We start from the raw sequence: 27,202 nt of genomic DNA, 5'->3' as shown, positions 1-27,202 counted from the left end.
GGAATCTGGGGCTCTTCTTGGTCTGAGATTCCTCAATTCAAGGCTACGCATGGAAAATGAGATTAGTCCCAGTTTATAAATGAAGTGTGGGCAAAGGACGACACATGTTATAACACCAAGCAAAATGGCTAAGGAAGCAAGAAGCAGCTTGAAGCTTTGCAGTTAGGGAGAAAAGAGTAAGAACTGAATCCAAAGGGATGATAGAGTTGATGTTAGGCAAGAAAGAGTTATCAGACTCAAGAAGCAAAGCCTTTCACAAGGGGAGAGCTCTTAATGAGATATCTGCACGGATGGGAAAGAACTATTAAGTTCTTCACACCAATTTAAATACCTGCTTCCAAACTTCCTCTTCCAATATTTTCTGTCCCACTTGCTAGGACTGTTCCCCTTACTCAGTCATGCTAGAAACCTTGGAGTCATCCTTTGCGGTCAGTCTCTTTAGGACGGAAGTGATTTAAATATGAGTTTGCTTACCTATTAGGGACATTCATGACTCACAGGACCTAGGTTACATTGAGGGATGCAGTGAACACAGCACATTCCAGCAGGCTGGCAACAACTGCCTTTCTTGCAAGCATACTGGCCACAAACCCAAAAGAAGTTTAATTAAGAGGGAAAAAAGCAATTACACAAGAGGACAAAATGAAACTGATACTACACAACCAGTGGAGCATATGAATGCAAAATCCCCACGTGTTCTGTCATGTCATATAGAGGCTCTCTCATACTGCCAGGAGCTCTGTTTTTGTCAAAAGTGACATCCATGGGTCCTGGTCTTGACACCAACAACTCACTGGTTGGTGCTCCTGGTAGACTCAGGTCCACCCTCTGCTGTATCCACTCAGTTTTCTAGATACTCTTTGCAGAAAGGATAGTGTGTAGATTCATCCCACCCAGTGATGAACTCTTTGTTAAAAATATGGTTTCTTACACTAAATCACTAAAAAACGTTAAGTCTGTCACATTCAAGGGCATCTGACTTGAACACAGTCAACATTGTTTATTGGAGTAAGCAGGACTCAGTAAATGTTTCTTAATTGATTATATGAAGAAATGAATGAATGAATGCATGGCTACACTCAGAACTTAGAATATTGTAGTATTAACACTTTTCCTCAAACATGGAACTGCTTCTCCTTCTTTGAGTACTTGCTTCTGCTCTGGGAAGTAAAGGAATTTTTATCAGAGGAAGGTGTTGGTACTTGCCTAGATTCCTTTTGTCAGCTGAAGCACCCATCCCACACGGGCTCTGAGTATTAACAACAAACCAAAGCTTCCCCTTTTTCTTTACTGAGAATTTCCCTAGGTCAAGAGGTAGCCAGAAGCTACCTCACTGCCTTGGAGGCTATACCTTCCCAAACTTGACCAGTGACTGACTGATGGGAATTCAAAGATCAGCCCCTTCACCTTAAGGCAAGTCAAATCTGTGGTGTAATTTCTATTCCAGAGCTTCTCCATGGGATCAGACTAAAGCTATTGTTCCTGAGACCGCATTTTGCTGAGCTTTACTTTTCCCTGCCTGTTCCTCTTCCTTCACCCCTCTTCTCCTGAGAACGCTCCTCCAATAAATCAACTGAACAGAAAACTCCTTCTCTGGCTCTTTTAGGGAGTGTGATCTAAGGCAATCACTGATTGCATGCTCAGAGCTACCAAGATTACATGTCAATATTGGTGTCGTTCCAAAACTTTTCACATAAAAAGGAATGGCACAGCATCCCAATGGCACATAACTCTTCTCCAGTTGTTTTGAAGTCACCACTCTCATCTTATTTTAAACTTTTATTTAAACTCAGTGTTATCAGTTTAAGTCCTTGTGAGACAGGAGGGAAGGGGCAAGGCATAACCTTTACAAGAGTGACACAGCCACTGAGGGTACAACAAAAAATGGTTAGAATCTACTAGGCCCAAGATGGTGGAAGATCTGACTTCCAATAAACCTTGAGCCTCATTATCTTCTCACTGTAAAACATCAGCATGAGAAATTGCACACCCACAGGCACCATGACAGTTCTGAGGCTGATCGGGAAAAGCCAAAAAGTGGGTGGGGTGAGCCCAATTCCTGGAAATCCCTGCCCTTTCTCCAAAACAGTTGGAATAATTCTCCTACTTGTTAGCATATGAAATTACCCAGTCCATAAAAACAAACCACCCCCAACACATCGGCTGCCTCTTGCTCTCTGTCTATGGAACATGTATCTCCCTTATACAAATCTGTTTTCACTATACTATGGCTTGCTCTTGAATTCTTTCCCTCATGAGGCGGAGGACCCTCACTTGACTGGGTGCGTCACTGGGACTCGCTTGAGACCTGGGGCATGATTATCCTCTCACGCCCCATTTTCTTGCAATTACTGAGTGAAAGCAATGTAATGGTAAGATCTCAGGATTGCTGTTTGTAGAGGGTAGAATATTACAGCTGGAAAGGACCTTAGGAATCATCTAGCTTAACATATTTTACAAATGAGTTGATTGTGGCCCAAAGACATGATTTTCTCAGGGTGATAGTTATTGAGTGACAAAGCCAGTGCAGAACAGCTTTCCAATCTCCTATTTTAGTGCTTTCTCTAAGCCTGTTTGTTTCTTGTTAGTAACTGTGCCTACATGAGGGAATCTTTGTTTAAATAAATTTTAAGAACAGTGTGACTGCAGGATGATTACTATATAGGTCTTTATTTTTTAATCTTCTATAAAAATTATCTGAATTTCCTTGCTAGGTATAAGTAAGATAATAAGACAAGATCCCACCTTCAGAAAGTTTTGAAGGGGAGACAGTCAAACACTGGGGCTACTCAAGTGTTGTTAAGCAAATTTTGGAGCCAGAAAGAGGCAGTAATTAATCTTGTCTGGCAGAACCAAGGGAAAGGCTCCCAGAGGAGGTGATATTTGAGATGGTTCTTGAAGACTGAGTAGAATTTTGATAGGTAGAGAAGAGAGAAGGACATTATAGTTAAAAACAACAGAATGAGCAACAACAGCACAGAGATTGGAAAGTTCAGGGCGTGGAAAGCCTTCCCATGTGGCCAATGTAGGTACTTCTTAAGAAGAGGGGCTAGGAGCTTGACTGTTTGGGTGAGATTGCTATGAAGGGGCTGGGATGGCATACACAATGTTTTGTCTCCTAATTATGATGCCTTTTCATTCCTTCCCCCAACTTTCACCTCCCTATAAATTATTTTACCCTTCTTTAGCTCTTACAGGGTATGGCACCACACTGAATACTTTGTAATATGCACTTAAATTAAATCAGAGAAGGGAAAAAGGAGAAGGGACCTGCAGCTGTCATCTTCATCTCCTTTTTTGGGCACTAATAAAAAGAAATAAACAAAGAGACTTTAGTGAGAGAAAGAAAACTGGGAAATAAAACTGTAGCTTCAACAAAAATTTAAACTGTTAGTCCCTTAACTAATGAAGAAAAGAAACTAACATATTGGGCATGTACTACGACTATTAACTACTACAACTGCTAAATATGTGAGCACTTTAGAGTTGCCTAATGTGGCTCTGACAAATTATTCCATGAGACATATAACTGTAATTATCTTAAGTGTAAAAATAAGAAACCTCAGATACAGGAATTGCCATGCAGCCAAGGTCAGAGCTACCTTGACAGGAACACTCTGTCTGAACAGTTCCATCTGTTCAACAGGCTTCCCAGGAAGCAGCACCTAAGAGTCAGGTCTAAGAATCTCTTTTTAACAGAAAAATGGAGGGAAAAAAGAGGAAAAGAGGAAGGTAAGACAGAAAGAGTAACAGAGATAGAAAAGAGAAAAGCATTAAAAAGGAACAGTAAAGATATGCTTTAAAAGCATTGGATTGATTATTATTCTCTCCACTAAAATACTTAAATATACAAATATTACATCTCTCAATATATAATGAAAAAAACTTCAAGGAAAACATTTGATAGTATAAAATATATATATATATATATATATATATATATATATACATACACATATGTGTATATATACATTTTGACCTTTGGTTTATACGGGCTTAAATTATAAAGTAAAACTCAACAACAAGATGACCTTGAAAGGAATGATCACAACCTTTGCTAACAATGTAAATACTTTTTAAGAATTCATCATCTAAAATACTGTAAAAATTTTCTCAATAAAATATCATCTACATTTCAAATCTATTAAAATTCTTTATTTTTCTGAAAGAAATATATTGAATTACTTTGAAATGCTCTCATCCATATGTATAATAATGATAAATAATTTATTTCCTGAAACATATTATGTTTTTCCCTGTGGATTAGCATTGCTAAGTTAGACGTGGCTCTGGAATGCAATGGGAAATATTAGATTTCAGACACTCAGAGGAAATTTTCTGCCCACACATGGTGGATAAACACACATTATATTATTTATACATATTGTATTTCTTCTCTCTCTCACTTGGGAAAACAAAGTCTATAAATTGTCTTTATGTTGTTAGCAATGGAGTCTTTGTTTAGTGAACCTTACAGAGCATCAGGTGTTTTTCTCCTTGGGTCCTTAAACTGAAACTTAATTGTCCTATGTCACATCTGTTCACATCAATCACACTACATTATTTTCCTTACTATGTGTTCTTCGAGGTAATGTGATTGATGTGACTAAATGTGATGGATCAAAAAAGGTCTATCAGGCACTACAAAAATTTCAGAATCTCAGGCCTGCAGGCCAAGGGATCTCTGTCTATGCATAATTTGGTATAGAGTTAAATTTAGGAGGGCAATACAGTTCACCAGATTAAGAATTTTTGACAGTGATTCTTGACAAACTACTTTCTGATGATGAAGAAAAAACATGAATAATTTGCTAGGGCAGAGTTAAGGTGAGGGAGTCATGGCTCTGTTGTAAATCAATAAATCTGGGAAGGAATACATGCGGAAAAGGATTTTCGATTGGAAGACTCAGTTTTGAATCCCAGCTCTTCTTGTTCCAGTTACATGACCTTGGAGAAATCACTTTAATTCTCAGAACCACAGTTTCTCATCTGTATCATCCATGTAGATTAGCGTGAGAATGACAGGAAAGAATATATCTAACAGGTTATGAATTACAAAGTGTTAAAACAAGATCCCACAGTTTTTGTTGTGAGCCTGCACCCGGTAGGAATCAGATTATTTTAAAAGACACAGAAAGAGTAATGGTTAAAATAACTAGATTTTGATACCCAGCAGCACCTCGAATTCCAAAAGGGAGTAAAGGTGTGGGTGAGGCAGAATGCCTCATGTCCAGACTCCTCATACCACTATTAGTTACTGTTCTGTTTTGATCATTCACACATTCAAGCAGTTGTCAAAAGTCTAAGTGATCATTCTTGTTGAAAATACTCTCCTGTCAGATGATACATTCTCCATTGTATTTCCACTAGAGTTTTACTGTCATTATAAACCTTAAACTGAGAATGCTGTACCAATATTATTAGAACTCTCAGAGTGGAATTGTGGTTTGGAATTTTCTCCTTCCTACTTTTCCTTCTGGCCCAAGACATCTATTCAGAGTCTATCAGTGACTTTGGGTTCCTCCTTGACTTGTTTTCAGAGGTGACCTGCTGTAAAATAACTTTTTTTTAAAGCTTTTATAAACAATAGATACACAGTCCTGAGAAGAATAAAGAGCTACCTCATTAATTAGAGATTGGGGTGAGAAAATAAAGGTAGTGGCTGGAGAGTCAGATGTAGGGATGAGAGCCCTTGTGAGGAATCAAGATACTTGTGTTTGGTAAAGAAGGCCAGCTTTCTACTAAGGTCAAGGGGAGTTAAAATTGCCCTTTTGCAGATAATAACTAATATATATAAAATAGATAAACAACAAGTTTACACTGTATAGCACAGGGAACTGTATTCAGTATCTCATAGTAACCTACAGTGAAAAAGAATATGAAAACGTATGTATGTCCCTATATGACTGAAACATTATACTGTACACCAGAAATTGACACAACATTGTAAACTGATTATACTTCAATAAAAATGTATTTTAAAAATGCCCTTCTGTATAAAACAGATAAACAAGTTCATACTGTATAGCACAGGGAACTATATTCAATATCTTGTGGTAACTTACAGTGAGGGAGAATATGAAAACAAATACATGTTATGTTCATGTATGATGGAGGCATTATGCTGTACACCAGAAATTGACACAACATTGTAAACTGACTATAACTCAATTAAAAAATATATATATATATACAAAAAAAATTGTCCTTCTTTCTTCAGCTTTAACCTTGGCAAGGACATTTCAGCTCTCCATGCTTCAGTCTTCTCATGGATAAAACCTTCACTCTATAGCTAAACTACTGTATTTTGAGGAGGCAAACTGTCACCACTACAACTCAGATGTGCAAAGAAACAGTAGGTTTAAGTCTTATAAGTCCTTAGTTCTGTCTAAATTTCTAAACCCCAAACAGAGTGTTCCATTCTTCAATCTCCAGCTCCCAGGACCCTCATCCTTATTACAGCAGACACCTTGACAAGCTCCCAGCTAGAGTTTAGAATTGCTGCCAAGTATCCTTGGCATGGTTCTGCATCCAGTTCTGAGAGGTGGGTCTCCTTTTAAAGTTTCAAAGATAGAGAAGGGCCCATTTCTTACATTTGGAGTTTACCCAAGTTACTTGTCTTCTTTGTGAAGAAGATTGGAGAAGGTAGATCAGCATCCACATGTTCTACTTCCTGGACTTCCTTTCTCCCTCTTCTTTCTTTTCTCTACTTTCCCCTCCCTCTCACCACACCACAAAGGAAGGGATTTTTAAAAAAATTGCTCTATATCGTATTCTCTTTTTATAATAAGATGATAAGACATCCTAGTCACTATAAGTAGAAGGAATATTTTTTCTACTCTGTGGGAGAAATCCCATGATCTAGTTTATCAGATGGAGGCTTTGGGTTATTAAATGTGCACCTAATAATATTCATTAGATCAATATTTATTACTTGTATTTTTTGACCATTTAAATAAAAATGAGCTGAGCTCATTTAGTAAAATATGAATAGCTTCTCTTTCCTACACAAAATTTTTTACCTGATATTGATTATTTTACTTCTAGTGCCCTGTGTGGTAGTATTAGGAGGTGAGGCCTTTGGGAGATGATTAGGTCATGAGAGTGAAGCCCTCATGAATGAGTTTCACGCCCTTCTAAAGAAGTCCAAGAGGCTCCTTCATTCCCTTCTTCCATGTGAGGACAGAGCAAGAAGTCTGTGGGGTTTGAGAGGAAGACCACAGAGTGAAGTGCTATTTTCATTGCGTTGTAACAAGGGTGCACACCATCAACATGACTTAGACTGTTGATGTTGACCTTGATTACTCGGCTCAGCCAGTGTTTGTCAGGTTTCTGTACTATGAAGTTACTCTTTTCTTTCTCTTTCCAAACTGTAATTTTTGGAAGGATGTCACTACGCACAGCCTATACTTGAGTGGGAGTCATGGTCTACCTCCTTGAGGGCAGAGTATCTGCATAACCTACTTGGAGTTCTTCTGTATGAAAGATCTACCTCTTTCTTTCTTTCCCTTTCTTTCTTACTTTCCCTTTCTTTCTTTCTTTCTTTCTTTCTTTCTTTCTTTCTTTCTTTCTTTCTTTCTTTCTTTTTCTTTCTTTCTTTCATCATTAGTTTATATTAGTATGGGCTCACAGATACTTATTTTGTTGCTCAAATTGCTCAAATTGGTTTCTGTGTCCCTTTGACATAACTCCATCATTGCAGGTTTTTGTTTTGAGAACTTCCTTACTTCCTAACACCACAAGATAAATCAGTTCATGTTGTGTATTGCCTGAACCAGTCCCATAATCAGCCATTTATCCAAGGATCCCTTGTTCCTTTAACTAGAAAATGATCTTAAAATCTGATATGAGGGCTAGTTGTACTCTTTGCTTTTGAGGTGTTACTGCTTCTAGGCCCTCTCAGCTGACAGAGCAAGGAAATACCTATGTGTATATATGCAGATCTATAAATATTTCTCTGTATAACAATCTATTATTAAGCTAAACCATATTAAGCTAAACATGAGTTCATACTGATGTCTCCAACTTTAATCCACTACAACGTGGATCATTCTAGCCTCCTCTACTTGTTAATCTGTAAACTCTCTCTCCAACAGTGAGTCACCTGGCTCCCACCACCTGCCATCTGTTTCCTTAATTTTTCAATTCCAACATATATGAATAGCAATATTAGAATTGGTAACCTATACCACTGTGGAGAAAAGATGTTATCAACTAGAGTAAAGTGTTTATGTTCAGGTTTTTTTACCTTTAGTCTTACAAACTCCACATAATTCCAAAGTTATTACTAGGTCAGCACAAGTTTCCTTCATCCTCTATATTTGTTTTTAAAACTTTAAAAATTTTTGTTTCACATTATTTCAGATCTGCACTTACGTGGGATCAATATTGGGTGAATTTCAGTCAAAAGTGAGGTGGTTTCTCTACAGTTCTAGGGCTTGTCAAAAATAAAGATACTTCCTATGGGGTTAGTCTGCTTGTTGAAACTGTTATATCATGAAGAGAAAAACAGTAAGTCTTTAAGATATAAGTATCAGTCAAAAATTTTTGATTGTCCCTTTATTCGTTGAGCCATAGTGACAGGCAGCACCCAGATACCACCTCACTATTCCTGCCCTCTGCTTGAAGTGGGATTCTTTAATTTCCCAGGTGGCTTGGAGTTCCAGAGGTGGGAGTGAATGACAAAGAACTTGCTGAACACCTACAGCAGAACTTCTATCAGCAGGACTGGGTTCCTGACAGAAGGGGTTGAAGGTGTTCCAACCCCTTTTATTACTTTCCTTAGGGAAGAAACTGTCTGCCTGTGATTAGATCCACTCATGCTTCATTTGGGGCTCTGAGAGCAAGTTTCTCTTTATCCTTCACAGAAACAGAAAAAATAAGGCTGATACCTAAACCAGCCTGCTATGAGCTGAGTATTTACCCACTGTAAGAAATTCTCTTTCCCACCAGAGATAGCTGCCTGTTTTCTAAGAAAGGGTCATAGATTTTGACACTTCTTTGAGTAAGAATAATAGACAAAAATTATGGTCCATTAATCTCACCTACTTCCCATGTGGAGGAAAAAAGTCATTACATGGTGGCAGATATTTCAAGTTCCCCAAATGAGATTTTTCTGAGGGGCTCCTATAAGGCATCATCTTTTTGCACTAAAAAGATCACTTACATACACACAAAAAAATCCAAAATATTTTCAGAGTCAACTAAACAACTTTGTGGATGAACTCATCCACACATTGAAAAGCTCCTGGGTTTCAAATTCCACATTTAGGGAGTCCCGTGGAACAATGCAATAGAATGGTTTGGAAATCAGCCTCGTCTAGGTGATTCTGGGAGCACCTTTTTAGAATGCCAGTAATGCTCTCACCATTCTCAAAACAGTCCCTTAAGTGCCGTATTTTGAAGTGACTTAGGTTGTTGTTCTATGAGAAAGTTGTTTTCTAGGCAATTTCCTATGGAAGTGGCAATTTTATTTCAACAGCTACAGAGATGATCCTGTTAAAGCCTCAGTACAGGTCATCCTCAGGAGAATTATCTATTGAGCTGATGAAGGAAATTTTGCTCCATAGGTATTCCATCAGGATTGTTACCATGGTGATCATTGGATATAGTTGTTCATAGACGGACCCTTTTAATGCCTTGCTGGGACCGTTTCCACATTTCTGTTATACGCATCACTTTTTAAGGTGACCATAAATTTCAGCTGATATGTCTGTGTCCCCAGGGTTCACACCTATCAGCCCTAATATGCCTCTAGAGTATCAATGGAGAAATCTGATATAACTTTCTCAGGAAGCAACCCAGATTCAACAATAGAATTTATATCTGTTAGTTTTGCCAAATACTTACTGTATATATTAAATAAATTGCAGTATATAACATTTAAATATCTATCAGTCTGATTCAACAATATGATTTATATTTATTAGTTTTGCCAAATATATATTAAATAAACTACAGTATATAATATATAATTATTTATCTATCAATCTATTTATCATCACTCTCTGCAGACAGCCTCCATCCTTTCATAACATACATGAGCAGAAACTAGGTGTTTCTAGAAGCCTTTAGTCAAATTTTCCCTTTATATGCCAGAAACATCCTGACACACTATATTTTTCCTCACTTAAAAACATGTAGGAAAAAATAACTTTGCTATTTTTTCCTCAAATAAGTCGCACCAAGATTTATGTGTATATTACTCAGTAGTTGTAATAATGACAGCTCTAGCCAGAAAGCAAGGTGAGTAGACAGATTGGGTAGAACATAAACGAAATACAGTACAAACATATTATTTGTATTATTGAGAATAGGACTGCTTTCAAATTCATACTGTGAAAATCAATTTCCTTATATATATATATGCTTTGTTATTAATTATGAAATGTCTTCATATTCCAATGTGTTTCTATTTGGGCAAGTACCAGTAACATAATGTTTTACAGTTTAGAGATTAAATATGTGCCTCGATTAAAAAGATGGTATAACATAGAGGCTAAGAAGGGAGGTTCTGGAACCTGACTATCTCATTTTGAATCTAGAACTACTATGTACCAGCTGGTATTGTGTGACCTTGAGCATATTATTTATCTTTTTCCTGCTTCAGTTTCCTTTTTGGAAAAATAGGGGAAAACCTAGTTCTACATCACAGAGTTATAATAAGCATATCAACTTAATTAATGCATGTCAAGATGCTTAGAATAAAGCCAGGCATGGAATAAGCATTCAATAAATGTTAGTTATGTGTTATATGGTCTTATAATGCCACAGTCTGTTTTAATTTGTATGGACTATTCAGTACTTGTAACTAAATAGAAGCTACCAAATATGTCAGCTTATTAATCATCTGGATTACTATGTTAGACAAAAAAACTTGAAAGAAATTAAAAAATAAGACTAATTTGCTTTGAAATTACAGTTTAAATATCTATCATCTCATGGAATAATAATCCATAATCTATACTATTATCCAATAAAGCTGGACCTCATTCTGAAACCTCTAACTCTGAAATCAACCTGAACATGGTATATAATTGAAAAACACACAAATAAAAAACATGATACAATATTTCTAAAAATTTAGAAAGTGACTTAATTTACCAATGTATCCCCCCAAAAAACACAAAACAGGATGTTCAGTCCTAATATATGACAAAAATTCTTTCAATCTTCTTTTCACCTACCTTCCTAAAGTCTCTGCCCACATGGTAGAGCAGATCACACTAAACTCTTATCCCCGGGCCTCAGGCATCCCCTAAGGCCAGTCTGGATTCAACTTTACCTTGCTTGTCCTCCTTTCCTTTATTTCTTCTTTTTTTCCAGAACTTTCTTCTGCAGCTCTTTGTCATCTCCAATTTAAAGCAATCCAACTGGTTAAATTCCTTTCAGGTCTTCCCTTGCCTGGTATCCTGACTGAATAAGACCTGGGAATTTAAGAGGCAAAAGAGAAGTAGGCAGGGAAATATTCATAGTGGGCAGGGTTGAAAAGTAGGATGTGAAAATCTCTTACTTTTTTTTTCTGCAGCTAATGGAGTTGTAAAGCAGAAAAAAAGAAATGGAATATATGATAATATAAATATATACTTATATAAATATTTAGTATTTCTTATTCAATCTTCAATTATGCTTATTATTCAACTGGCAAAATAAATAAGAAAAAAATAACTATAATTCAAATCATGCCTTCTTTAGACATATGGCAAGCTTTGTAAGACTTAAGTCTACTGTTAGAAAGAAAACAAAGATCAATTGATCCTAGTCAAAAAATAATGGTATTTTACATCTTAAAGTAGTTATACACTAGTGGTAACTATAATTAAGCACGTGTTTGGGATAGTGTCCTTTATTTCCAAAAGTTGAAAAAAATAATATTAAAATTCTGTTTCATCAGAATATTTAGTTGAGCTACCCGTTTTGAACCTTTGAATCATTTTTTGAATCTGATTATTTTATTCCTTATTTTCTTTAAAGAAAAAATGAGAGAATGGAGAACTTAATGCCTTATCAGTCAACTGATTTTTTAAATTCAGTAAGAAAGAATTTCTCATTTGAAACATTCTACTGGAACATGAAAGAGATAGGGAGGTCAGAATAGTAATTCTGAATAATACCCAGTTCAGTAAATCGTATTTACTTTCCAGTTTCTCTGATATAACTTATTGCTGATACGTCATTTCGTCATGAGAAAGTAGAATCAGGCGTGGATAATTTGATATAATGTTATTACCAAGCGATAAAATGTTTGATTGCTTTATACTTCTGCCTAAACTCACCTCAAAATGAGTTTTTTGATTAGGAATAACTTTTCAGATATTATGTTACAGACTGTAATCATTTGAAAAATCTTTGAGGTTTAAATGAAGATAAATCAATACTTGAAAATATCTTCATGTAAAAAGGTAGGGATTTCATCATAGGGATGATGCTGGTGTTTCTTTCGGTTCATATTTATAAGCAGCTTATTGAAGGGTCAAGTACAGGTCTCTCTGAGCATTCCTTTGGACACTTAGAAGAAAGTCATAAGCTATGTTATTTTCTACCACAAGGATGCATTTTCTGAAACACAATGACCCCCCTAAAATAAAAATGAACACAATCAATAGCAAGATTTTCTGAACCTCAGCCTAGTTTTTGACTATTTGCTGTAAATTATCATACTTTTATTCAAAACCTTAATATCTAGGTATCAAAAAAAATTGGCTTAACTTTTTGCCTTAGGAAACAGTTTAAATATATTTAAGGATTAGACCTTTGGGGAAAAATAAATCATTCAATTTTTCCCTGTATAATTTATTGTCTCCATCACAACTGCATATTAACAGTTCTTCATGGTGAGTATAAGTAGTGCTTTATATTTAACTATGAGAAAAGTTAGCCCTGGGGCGGGGGGGGCGGGAACTGTTGCTGCTTGAGAGGATAAGTTCTCATTTAAGTACTATTATAACATCTGAGCTACTTAGAGGAAATTCTTTCACCCTTAGCCTAGCTGTCAGATGTTTTAAGACTTATTCTACAGGGCCATCCTTAACTCCTGTTAGTCACATTTAGTAACTTCCAAAGAAATATGCAGAATATATAGTTGTACCATAAATTATGGTCATTACCACAGGAGTAACAACACACAGGATATAAACTAGTAGTTATTTTTATGTTTCTCTTCTATTGGCTTTTTATAGAAATTTGTGGGAATTATTCTGTGTAATATTTAAAGCAAAGGGAAGCAAAGACTTCAACCTAAGGTGGAGACAGGAAATTTCAAGTTCTCAACCGTCAAGACTAATTATGTATTTTTTTTTTCTGCAGAAAATCAAATAGCACAATACTGAATGAATAATGTGCAGAACCTTGGTTGTCATTTACCGTCTACCCACAGGTCCCTGAGGCTGTCTGCTCTGTTCCTAAATGTAAAGTAGCTGATGGCAGGGTATTTTCATCACCAGTATTCTAGTCCTTCCTGTAAGTCTATCAAATGCTACTAGAAAAAGAAATCACTAGCCCTAACAAATGTTCCCTGAGGAAGCTCTGTCTTGATATCAAAAAGTAGGACCCGAGTTTTGGTAGGCATAGGCTAACTAGCAAGCAGCAGAAGAACATATAAAATATGCTTTTCTTCACTGGTTACTAACTTGGAAAGTAGTGTTTCCAGATCACTGACTACCGGACAATGTAGAGACATTACCAAAGATATCATGAATTATTATAACATCCTCCCCTTACTTGTCAAGCTAAGAAAAATAATGAAGTATTGCTAGAATAAGTTAACTGTGTGACATTAGGTAGAACAGCGTAAGTTTGTACTTACTGTGATTAAATTTGAGGTAATAAATTTTCTTTTACCTTATGCTTTTTTCCTTTTCTTTCTTTACTCTTCTTGTTTTCTTTTAACATTTGAATCCACTGAGTTAACAGGTTTTTTTTTTAGTTTATCATTATTTTTAAAATTTTATTTATTTATTTTGGGGGGGATAATTAGGTTTATTTATTTATGTTTCAAAGAGGTACTGGGAATTGAACCCAGGACCTTGTGCATGCTAGGCATGCAGTCTATCACTTGAGCTATATCCTCCCCCTAACAGTTTTTTTTTTTAAACTGCTTTCCTGGGGTTCTTGATTCTTCAGTTAGTAAATGGGTAACACTGCTCTTTATGTGTCTTAAAAGCACTTTTTTCTAGCCACATGCCATGGCTTATAGCTACTTTAATGCAAGCACTTGAAATACTACGCCATTGTTCTTTCCCTTGTGTCTACTGCAGGTAGTCGAAGGGGTGATGAGGATCAATGATCACTATATTCCATGTCTTGACAGTTGAAGTAAGACCTAAACATGACTCAGACAAAACTACATAGGACCCAGTGTGACACCTATGACACATATTAAAGATACTGAGATTTTGGATTCTACCACTATCTTTGTAATCTATGTAAGGTAAAAGTGCTAGGTTTATACTTTTATTCATACCACTCCCATGCCTTTTTTGTGGTCACTTCTTGGATTAAAAAAAATTGGTTGAGGAAGTAAAACTCAGTGATAACATTTCATATTGCACTGCTAATTAAAATCTTCAGGGCTTTTATGAATTTCTTTGTACAAGTAAAAATATTACTGTTGATTTTTTTCTTAGAGATATTTTGTTGGAAGAAGCAAATCCATAAATATTATTGAGTCAAGGAAGGTTAGTTAAAGTTGTCTGACTGCCAAGACACCTCACAGGACAGCTCTACCTTGGAGAATTTACTGCAGTGTGACACTAGGGTCTGACACATTGTTTCAGGCTTTTAAAATTTTAAATATTTTTGTCAATGTGCCACAGTTAGAAAACCAAAAACTCAAAGTAGATTAAGTAAAAATGTGATATATCTGCAGGCTACAGGGGAAGAAGTTCATGGAAAGAAGTTCAGAATGAGAAGCCAAACCTCAGGAACAAAAAGACAAGTAACTTTCTAATTCTCTCTTGGTCCTTAACTCCTTTTATATATTTTTTCTATTTTTCTTTTGTAGATTGATCTCATATGTTTATCTTTTTTTCCTTTTGCTTATATTGTTGAAGTCAATTTATTAATTTTCAAAGAGAAATATAACCCTCAAATGCCAGTACATACTTCCTCAGTAGGCAAGCTTCAAGGTAAACCAAAATATTAAATGATACTTTTGTGGGCATGGAGTCAGATCAGGTGAACAGGTATGTCTATGTAACTTTCCAACAGCAGCCACTTTTTTGAACTTGTACCCCTCTCAGAGCCCTTGTTGAAGTGATGGGTTTGGGTGGTCATGTTTGTACTGTGCGATTCCATGACAGGTAGAAAATCTGTACATGGACTAATCATTCAGAGTCTCAGTGCTTGGAATTTGAACTGAGGGACACAGGCATGAAGTAGTTTGAAAATTGTGCGTACTGGATTCTCCTTGTGAAATCAATGCCAGAGTTGGCTCCTTAGAGAGACTAAGCAGCCAATAAGCAGATATTATAGGGAAGAAGAGAAAAATGGAGCAAATACATAAATATAATAAAAAACAAGGGCATTTGTGTTCTAGAGTGAGAAAGACTTAGGCCAGAAAAATAATGAGACATGGAAACCTAGCTTTGGGTCCCAAATTTGCTTGAAATTTCTTCATAGCCTAGTAATGTATGGTATTTTAACGATCTATTTTGGGTTAGTCTGTATACACACAGACACACACACACACACACACACACACACACACAAAGTTACACAAGTACATAATTTAAAAGTCAAATAGTAATTCAGGGTTGATAACAAAAAGTAGCAGTGGTTCATTTCCTCCCCATTCCCAAATAATTCCTCTTCTGAACTTTCAACTGTTACATGGTTTCTTTTAGAATTTACTTCTATATTTCTAAAACTTTTGCTTAAATTCCTATTTGCCATTCTATCAATTTTAGCATTGTGAATTGACTTCCTACAGTGAAAGAATAGGATTTAGCTGCCTTTGCCAATTGTCCTCCATTTATCTAGAACAGTTTTATCATAATTTTAGGTGAAATCAACATTTAGCTTTTATATTACTATGACTATGGCTATATATTATTACTGTGTACATATTATTCATAGCTGAGACGTAAATTGTACATGTCCTTTTGGAGTTAATGACTGCCTCATTTTGGATAGGTTTTAGGTTTTCATTTAACTATCATTAATTCTTCCCCAAACTCTGTAACAAAAACCTGAAAAAAAGTGTAAAGAAACTCTTGATATGGTTTAAAAAATCAGGAAATCTATCAATTTCTTTTGAATCTCAGAAAAGTCACTCCACATACCTTCCATCTTGCTGATTCAGCCGAGAGTGGTTAATTTCAGTGTCTGTTTTACAGCTGTCATTCTGATCCATCCACTCACCAACATTTAAGAAATCCTTTGTCTCCTTGCTGTGTTGAAGTTTTTATTTTCTGGGTTCCGTGTCTTTCACTTTCTTTATTGACTACCCCATTTCAGCAAAGCACATCTTCCAGCAGCCTCCTAAGAAAGGGTTTATGGAAGGCAAAATTTCTGAGCACTTGCTTGTATGAAAATTTCATTTTTCCATTTCTACACTTAATCGATAATTTGCATGTAAACTTCAAACTTAAAAGTTACTTCCCTCCTCCTCAAGAATTTGTCTTCTGTTTTCCAGCTTCTGTTATCAACTATGAAGAATTCTAAAGGCCTGTTCTCTTCTGTTTATGACCTATCCCCCCTTCTAGGCCACTTGGTGTGAGTGTATTTTTTTCATTGACCATTTCGGGCATCAGGCAGGTCTTTTCTATGTGGAGTTTAGGTCTTTTTGCTCTGACTTTTCTTTTCTCTTAATTTATACCTTTAATTATTGCTCCTCATCCATTTTCCTTATTCTGTTCCTGAAAATTTAATTGATCAAATTTGGGTCCCTTGGTTTTGGTCATTCATCTTTTCTCTTCCATGGTACAACTCTTTGTAATTTTGTTATAATTAATAAGGAATATTCTCAATATTAACATCTAGAAGTTCTATGATTTAAAAAAAATTATACAATTATACATTTAATTTCTAAGAGCACATTGTAGTTGCATGAATATTCCTTTATTTTTACCCTCAGTCAACAAGTCAACACATAGTTGTAGCCTTCTGAGTTATCTTGAGGTGGAAGTTAGCAGCGTAGGCATGTCCAGATTTTGACCCACAAAAATCATGAGATTTTTACAGAGAGAACAGAGTGGATTAAAGCATTATTCTCTTTAGATAGAGCAGAAAGAATATTTTATACCCATTTATTATTAGTGCTCTTGTTATTATACATAGATCAAATAACAAAAAAGGAATGCAACTATATATTTTTCCCTTTCTACCATTTATGAATTTATGACTTGCCACCTTAATAATACTACTAGTAACTCAGAGAGCATTTGTAAAGTAGCCAGAGAGGTAATACTTAAATGTGATGTCAATGAGTAGCTTATCTTCTCAGTTTGTTGTATTATTTTCCATGTTGTCAGCCAGTATATTTTCAAATTGTACTGAATCAAGATCAGTCTTTGACTCACAAAATCTCAAATCCTCGGTGTATTAAGAGCCCTCTTCTCCCCTTCCCCAACCACTACCACTAAGGTAGTACCTACTGTAGTCAAGACCAGGACTGACATGAAATCTATCTCATTTTGAAACATATGTTCATTGAAGAAGCTATGATCAGGGATGAAATTAATGGAAAAAAATGGGAGTTCTGTGCACAGCGCTTCTTTTTTGAAAATAATCTTTGCCATTTGGCCAGAAACTAGACAAGGCACAATGTACTGTAAGAGAAGCACTATTATAAAGAAGAAAAAGCACCATGATAGAAATCAGATACAGGCAACATACTCAATACCAAATAGTAAAAATTATAATTTTAAAATAGTATTTGAAAATGTAGGTGGAGGAGAGTAGGAAAACAACTTACTGAATAACAACTTTGTACCAGGAACTATGCCAGTTGCCGTCTCACTTAATCTCCACAACAGCTCATTAAATCAGGCATTACAACCTTCCTTACAGACTAGGAAACTGATGCTCACTTGTTAATGTCAGGACATAATGAAAGATGATGCTAAAATACGAACACAGATCTATCGAACCCTAGAGCCTAATCTTCTTTCTCTGTCATTTTCTTCCTGATACAAATGGGGAATTTTAATTTAATATCCCTTGACATGATTATTCCTTTCATATATATTTAGCTATTCCCACATGCCAGCGGCAGTGCTAGGCATTGTGGATACCAAAAAAAATTTCTTGCCTCTTAATTTTCGTGACTGTTTTCCTCTTCTAAATATGTGAATCAAGTCTGATAATTTCAGTTATGGTGGATGCAATTAAATAGACTCAAAATTTCTGTCGTTTTGTTCAGCAAACATTGAATTAGATAGCAAAACAAACACAATTAAAGGTCACACTCATAGAAAAAACAAAGTAAGTTAGACATAACATCTTATGAATGTCTTTTTGTCATTCTAAAAAAACCCAGAAAATGTTTTTAAGATTAACATTACTTATCTGAGTAATCTCAACTATGTGTACTTGGCACAAATTCTGAAGACATGAGTTTCTGTTTGGCATTTGGGAAAAGTACATCAAATGGGCTACGAAAGAATAATACGATCTCTTATGAATGTTAGAACATTACTACATTATTTCTGAGAAGTGAGAGCCAATAATGAGGAACTTTGTGTAGGTGTTTGGGTTCAAAACTTGATGTGTAACTGAGTGACGTAATATGTGTTGGCATGGGGATAATATTCCTGGAAAAAACGTAATCTTGTTTTCACCAAAAGCAATGATATCAGGGTGTAATGAATGCACACTTTTCTCCTGATATTTTTACCTACTGTAGGATATGCAATATATGGCTTTTATTGGAAAAGGAAAAAAAAACTTGGCATTCTCATTACTTTTTGAGAAAGGATTTCAAAATTGTTTAGAAATCCTAACATTTATACTGGTTCTTGCATCTCATCTGAAAAAAATCAGCAAATTAGTTTGTTTTCATAATCCTACAACTCATCTGGTGGTTTCCGGTACCATGGTAGGCTAAGTGCCTAGGCTGAGTTGCCAATAAAAACAACTAAACATTTCTCGCAAAATATATTTAATAAAATTTTCTTAAATGCATCAATGAATTGACAATAAGCTAAGAAAATCTCTGGTCAATTAGCTAAGTGAAGTCAGGAACTCAGAAAAGTCAGGAAAGAAAGCCCAAGACTTGTTCAAGATAATGAGTCTAATAAGAAGGTACGTCTCTCTCATAAACCTAGGACATCAAATGGCCAAATGTATAATGGTGAGTCAGCATTAAACCTTCCCTCCCTACCTCACACCCCTGAAGAGAACAAGGAAGATCAACTTTCTTGAACCTAAGTGCTGTGCTGAGAAGGGTAAAAAGCTGTCACTGAGATTTTGAATCAGTCTGATCCTCAGGCTTAATATGTACTAGAGGTCCAGTATAATAAGAAAGAAAAATAAATACAGGAGATTTGGATTGGAAAAAAGAAACAAAGTAGCCATTATTTGTGGATTTTGTGAATAGACATAGCATAGTAAAAAATTTAGAGATAAATTTCTAGAATTAAGAAGAGATTTTAATAAGGTTGCTGGATACAAAATTAATATGCAAAAAGCAAATGCAATTCTGTATGATTTAATAGTTTTGTTTGCAATGGCAAAAATAGTGGAAACAACTCAAATGTCAAGAGTAGAGTGAACAAAAAATGTGGTATAGGCAAAAAAGCAAATAGTATACAGTGACAAAAAATTAATGGCAGGAACACATCTTCCTAGGCCAGTCTCACAAATATATGTGAGAAAATGGAGCAAGTTGTAGACTATATGCAGTGAGGTTCATTCAGATAAAGTCAAAAACAGGCATCACTTAACAACCTGTTGGTTAGGGATAAAACCTTGATGGCACAAAGATAAAGAAAATTGAGAGAATGATTATGACAAAAGTAGATATAGTAAATATGGCTTTAGTAGGAGAAACTCTGACCTTCAATTTGGCATTGAATTTCACTGAAAGTGTTTTGAGAATGCCATCTTAGATAACAATGTTGTAGATTCTGGTCCTACAGACCTGTATTTTACATGTTATCTCTTTATATCCTTATTTGTAGTCATTTCACAATTTAAAATGTACATTTTTAATATCACTTTTATTTTTTAAAAATAATACATATATACAGTTTAAAAGAACAAACAGTACAAAGCCTCTGATCAGTAAGCACTAACACTCAGCCCTCTCTCCCTCCAACCTTGCGATGTGATTTCCTTGAGAGGTGAGCAATTTCAAATACTTAAGTTTTTTCTTCTCTTCTTTACCTTCATATTTTAAATACAATATTAATACTGCCATTTCCTGATGTTTTTCAATTTAAAGCATATATTGACTTCCTCATATGGAAGACAAAGATTAAGCACTATAATAATATATATTCACTAGTTCATCTGCTTATATATTTATGTCACAATTTTTAGTCAAATTTGTATCCATTATGTCTATATTTGTGACATGGAAATATTGTTCAATAGCAACCCACATAGTACGCTATGATTATAAATTACTTTTCTATACAATGCTTTGTTTTTCCAGGAATCAATGGTTGTCTTATCTGTTGTTGTTATTGTTGACTTTGCTTTTTATATTCCTACCACTAATTCTTTCCAAACTGTAAGATGGTTGCCAGAAAAATACCTCAATGTGGTCAAACACTTCAGTTAATTTCTCATTTCCAATTTTATTTGGCAGAAATCATTCCAGGACCACTTTGCCTTCGATTACAATATGGCTGCTCCTTAGGTCGGGCATTCTCCCCCCACCACCCCAGCTTTATTCAGATATAACTGACATATAATGTTGTTTAAGTTTAAGGTGTACAATATAGTCATTTAATACACTTATTAAGAAATGTCTACCACCATAATAGTAGCTAACACTGTCATCATATCACATAATTACCATGTCTTTTTGTAGTTAGAATATTTAAGATTTACTCTCTAAGCAAATATATAACACAGTATTATTAACTATAAGCACCATGCTGAAGTTTGTACCCCTTGACCACATCTCCCCATTTCCTCTACCTCCCAGCACCTGATAACCACCACTCTACTCTGTTTCCGAGTTCAGATCTTTGAGATTAAGTGATATCATACAGTAATTGTCTTTCTCTGTCTGACTTATTTCACTTAGCATAATGCCCTCAGGGTTCATTCATGTTGCAAGTGGCAAGATGCTATTTTTCTCACAGCTGAAAAATATTCTATTGTATATATACACATCTTGTTTACCCATTCATACACTGACAGACACTTAGGTTGTTTTCATATCTTGGTTATTGTGAATAATTCTGCAATGAAAATAAGAATGCAGATCTCTTTAAGAATCTTATGGAAGGGATAAATTGGGAGTTTGAGATCTGCAGATACTACTATAGATAAAGCAGACAAAACACGTTTATACTGTATAGCACAGGGAACTATATTCAATACCTTGCAGTAACCTGTAATGAAAAATAATATGAAAACAAATATATGTATGTATAGATATGACTGAACTACTATGCTGTACAGCAGAAATTGACAGTAAACTGACAGTTCTTCAATAATAAAAAAAATCAATTTCTTTGGATAATACTCAGAAGTGGAATTGATGAATCATGTGGTAGTTCTATTTTTGATTTTTTGAGGAATCTCCATACCATTTTCCATAGACGTTGAACCAATTCACATTGCCATTAGCAGTGCACGATGGTTACCCTATCTCCACATCTTCATCAATGCTTGCTATGTCTTGTCTTTTTGATAATTTCCATTTTGATAAATGTGAGAGAATATCTCATTGTGGTTTGATTTATACTTACATAATAATTAGTGATGGTAATCACCTTTCATGTATCTATTGGCAATTTATATCTCTTTTTTGGAAAATCATCAAGACTTATGGACATAGAAAACAAACTGTGGTTGCCAAGGGGGAAAGGGTGGGAGGTGGAATAGATTAGGAGGTTGGGATTAATAGATACACATTACTATATATAAAATAGATAAACAAAAAGGACCTACTGTATAGCACAGGGAACTATATTCAATTTCTTGTAATGAGCTATAATGGAAAAGAATTTGAAAAATATGTATGTATGTATATGTATAATATGTATAATTGTATAACTGAATTGCTTTGTTGTACACATGAAACTAACATTGTAAACTGACTACACTTCAATAACATAAATATTAAAAAAAGAAAAAGGTAAACCCTCATCAGTAGTCTCCACACAGCACAAACCAAACTCTGTCATCTCTTCTCAAATTCTCTTTGTCCTTAGGGTGGCTTTATGTCTTTTGTATTTCTTTATCATCATTTTAGGGAGGTTTCTGGATAGAGCAGGAATAAATGCATATGCTCAAGTTGCCATATTTAACAGGTCAAATAACCTTAAAATCATAAAAATCCACTACTATATTTCTTATAGGGTGTTTCTAGTTATAACAAGTGTATACTGATAGGCAACCTTGCTAACAGCAAAGTAAGTTTCTCAAAATGATTTTTTAAAAAGGTTTTAAAAATTACTCAGTGCCTATTGTTGGTAGCTTACAGTATTGGTGACATTTTCCTATAATTTTGTAATTCACTAGAATGTTGTATTATGGAGTTATGTTAGTAATTTTTTTATATCTGTATTAGGAAACAAATTTAAGTTTTTTACAGAAAACATCAAGTTGCCAAATTCTATTGAATTGATGCTTCTTCTAATTCAAATGTTATTTTAGTGCCTTGCTCGCTTTAAACTGTGTTATCCTAATGTTCATGGTCACTATAAACAGGAAAAGTACCTGGGAAAAGAAAGGATATGCTTAATTTTATTGTTGAGAGCCATATGTAAGTAAACTTGAAACTGGTACTAAAATATTAAATATTACAGGACCCAAAGGCCATTTTTAAATCTATATATGAAAGAACTAGCCTGGGAAACAGATTTCAAAAGTAATAATGGGATAAATACAGGCAGCTGAAGAATTTAAATTACACTATTATAGCATCACTTAGATAATGCAAGTATTATATGCCAAGATAAAAGGAATGGACAAATGATTGATGAACTGAACAGATTCCAAACACAGATTCTTAGAACTGGAGGAAATCATTCAAGATGATATTTAGCTAATAATTTAAAAAATTCTTTAGGCCAACTTAGGTGGGATCAGGAAGTGAACTCTGCAGATGAGAAAAATCGATACCTATACTAATTGAAAATCTTTTTCCAGATATTGGAGCAAACCCTCAATGCCAAGCATCTATATTCTGAGTAAATGGCTAAACTCTATGTCAGACTTTTGGAGGAACTGTTCATCAGTAAGACTTTGGTTTTAAAAGCAAATGACAATATTCTTCTGGGAGAAAGCAAGTCCATTCTGAAATGGAGGATCCAAAGATAACAAAAGCTTTAATTAGGGATGTGGGAGGGCTATATCCTAATTTCACTTTAATTTATTGTCTAGGGGGAAAAAATAACCAATTTCAATACTTTGAAAATTTAAATTTCTTTACTCTCCTATTAATAAGATTATATAAGTTCTATGAAAATATTCACTTAACACTTGTAGAAATGGGTAACAAGGATGATAGTATCCAATGGTTATTAAAATACTTTCCCCAAATTCAAGGCCCTTGTTAGTCTTTTACATGTTTTATAACTCACTGCAAATCCATGAGCTCCAAGCACCTTCCATGCCCACAGTCTAGTTTTGATTTTGTTTTTAATTAAACACATAAAACCATGTTTTAAATAATTGCTCCTACTACTGTGTCCATATATGTTAGGAAGAAAAATCAGTGCCTTGGTAAAAGTCCACCATGTACAGAACAAATAAAATAAGAAAGATCAGCAGTTCATGCCATTATCAGAGACTCCTCCTATTAGGAACAACATGTATTGGATAATGTGATAATATGTAACTGATCAAATCAGATTCTGTAGCAGAAAGCATTTCCATGGAAACAAACTCTGAGAATCTGAGATTTGTATGCAGTAGGTTTATTAGTGTGTATTCTTGGGAACAGTATCAGGTAGGAGGCTGTGAAGCAAAGTCAGGAATAAAGGGAAGTTTAACTATAATGCCCTTGCAACAGAGACTAGCAAATCCATATGAGGAGTTCTGAAGCTGGAATGGTGCTTCAGATTTGTACCAACTGAGATAAGAGGGATGGCTCATTTGATACCACATTGACCAGTCGTTAGAAAGAGGCCTCCCTCAGGTGGGGCACATAACCTCGGGCATGGCCACTTCCTCCTTCCTGGGCAATTCCTGAAGAGGGTTCAGCTGTAAAACGTCAGCAGCTTACAATAAGGAGCTCGGGAAGTGAGTGAGTGGTCCTGAAGGGAAATCTGGGCTGTGCTGTGGCATCCTCTGCAGAGTCTTAGGGAGTTTTGAATGGAAGAGGCATTGAGAAAAGATGATCAGAAGCAATAGAAACAGAAATAATAAAGACAGAGACAAACTGAGTCATGAAAATAACAAGAGTTGTTATAGTCTGAACAGCAAGGTAATTAGGTTGCCGCAACAGCTTTTGGATATGTTGAGAGGCTTTTGTATCTTTAACAATGATAAATGATATTTCAGGTTTTCATAAATGCTAATTGTGTAATTGCTGAGGCAACTGTATTTTCCCTACCTGTTTCCTGCAATCTGAAAAAGCAAATGTAAAAAAACATAGATCTTAGTTACTCAACTTTGAAGTGCATCTCATTCAGGGACATTTTATAAGAACATGTGCAGAAACCTTCTCTGGGAAATATTAAAGACTTTTGAAGAGATCAGAAACTTGGCTTACTTTAAGTTCAAAATTGTTATATCTTCCTATCAAATTAAACAATCTTTTAAAATTATGAAGTGACATGCTATTTCTCTAACATTTTTTTCTTAAATTTTATTTTTGCTGACATAAATTTTCTTTTGGATAATATTTACCTGGTTTGTCTTTCCCTACCTTTTTATTGTTAACTTTTGTATGTTTTTAGGGTTTTGATAATTAGCATATAGTTGGTTATTTTAAAATCTAATCTGATAGTTCTTTTAACTAGAGGGGTGAGTTCATTTAAATTTATCAGTGTTTTGGACTTTTTCTATCATGTATCTTTGTATATTTTAAGTTTTTCCTATTTTTATTTGCTTCTGATCTCTTGACTTTTTTTCAAATTGATTAGGGCTTTGTATCATTTTATGTCCATTTTTTGTTTTAAGTTCTGTATTTCTGATCTATTAATGGTTACATTTGAAATTTCACTATGCCTACCCAACCAAGCTTAATATCTTAAACTCCCTTTAGAAAAATTCAAGGATCACAGAATACTTCAACTTATCATTACACTTTTTACTTACACAGGGTTGTTTACAGTATTTCAAAACTATGCATTTTTACCTGCACAAATTAAAATATTATAGATTACTCTTTTATACAGACAATATTTATTGAGATTTACTTAAACACATTACCCCTCTCATCTCCTTTTTGGCTAACTTTTCTTCTTAAATATCAGGTATTCTTTTATGTTTTTTTTCCAAGGTGTATCCTTTAGATCAGTGTTTTCAATTTGTGCAGTTCAAATCTCCTCCAGTGCCCCCCTCAAAAAGCATTTTAGAAATATGTGGGATATTTTGTCATCGTAATGATTTGATGGTATTTATTGGTATTTGTAGTGTGACCTAAGGAATTCTTGAAAAAAACAAGATATTCTCCCACATGAAAGAATTATTCTGATTCCTATGTGACTTTCAATGGTCCTGCTGGACATTCATGAAGATGAAAAAGCTCATGATAAGTATCTGAGTCTAGGAACTAATTCCATTTATATAAAAAATAATATTTGGCACAGTTTTAGTGCACTGATTTTTCCAGGAATGTAAAAACTATGTAAATCAAATAAAGAGTATATTTTATTTTGTTCTGAAGTTTACCAATAATAGTTTACCACTTCAAAAAATCGTATCACTAGTTGTATATTAATCCTGGTGTCTGAGTTGCCAATACAATTAAACTGTGTTGGTCTGAAAATGTAGTTTTCACATTGCTAGTGATTCTAACATATACATATTGGGTTTTATATCTTCGCTCACATTAAGGAAAAAGATACTGGCAGAGTTGGTTCTAGTGGGACAATCAAAAATAAGCATATATTTCACCAAGAAATGTGTGGCTAGAGCTGGCAAAGATATAGCATAATTTTGCTCCTGGAAGTAATAGCTTAGACATCAAAGTAGTCATTTATCCCGGCTAACATGTAAAATTTGTCAGATGTTGTTGGACCAGGGGTGTAAAACATAAAGCTGGATAAGGGTGAATTTACTGACACTGAACCACTGATCAGTGGCTTGAGACTGACTATTCTGCAGGCACTAGGATCTGATCCTAATACTCTGCTAGGTTGGTTCCTTGTAGCTCACATGATCATAGTCTGGGGATTTATCTAGATTGGAAACTGGATGAGGGACTATGATTATCCACTGTAACCTCCTGTAGAGTGATATTTATAGAAGATATATCATGGTGTCGCTCTGGGATTCTATTGTGTCCTACTACTTACAAGATAAATCTCTAATCCCTTAAGAGTGTCAAATAGGACCTTTTTCCGATGTGGCCCACTTACTTCTCTAGACTCCTCACCTCTTTCTAATCCTACAAACTCAAGGACTGGAATATGCTACACTCTCTCAGATCCTTACCCTTTGCAAGTCATTTGTTTACTCTTCACTTCTTTCCTTGGCTCTTTTATTGTGTTAAAAGGTGATTCGGGGTTTCCACAGCACCTACCTGGAGCATTTCTCTAGCATTACACTTAACTGCATGGGTTGCAATCCTTCACTTTTGTCTGTTAGATTTTGAATGCATCCTCTTCTTCATAGTTCCTAGTACGGTGCTTCATAAGGGTTAGCAGTCAACAGACGTTAGCTGTTAGAAGGAAAGAGCACCGCAACACTTCAATACCATTCACTCAATTAAAACGTTTCAAGCTGCTTTCAGTTTCACTTCTATTATCCTTCTTTTATTGACATCTTTCCCTTCGTACTCTTTTTCCTCCTACATATAACGCTTTCAGCGAGCGCACCTGACGCTTCTTTAGGAGCCCAGTGGTCTGCAGGCGGCACTCCCTCCCACCTGGGAAGACACGTCAGCGTGCTGACGTCACGCGTAGCGCTG

General features: G+C 35.1%; 1 long non-coding RNA gene across 1 annotated transcript; it reads right to left on the bottom strand.

Annotated features, from left to right (window-relative positions):
* Positions 1 to 2,538: 2,538 nt before the first annotated feature.
* On the bottom strand, positions 2,539 to 27,201 carry LOC140697714 (uncharacterized). The gene is made up of 5 exons (XR_012074971.1): positions 27,111 to 27,201; positions 26,816 to 26,953; positions 16,281 to 16,479; positions 11,285 to 11,426; positions 2,539 to 3,304 (listed from the first exon to the last, which is right to left on the bottom strand). It is a non-coding gene; the product is annotated as an uncharacterized lncRNA (long non-coding RNA).
* Between the last annotated feature and the right edge of the window lies 1 nt (position 27,202).

The sequence above is a fragment of the Vicugna pacos genome, chromosome 8 (assembly GCF_048564905.1).
Source record: "Vicugna pacos chromosome 8, VicPac4, whole genome shotgun sequence".
Classification (NCBI taxonomy): Eukaryota; Metazoa; Chordata; class Mammalia; order Artiodactyla; family Camelidae; genus Vicugna; species Vicugna pacos.
The sequence above is the reverse complement of the archived record's forward strand: the minus strand, read 5'-3'. Positions and strand labels throughout refer to the sequence as shown.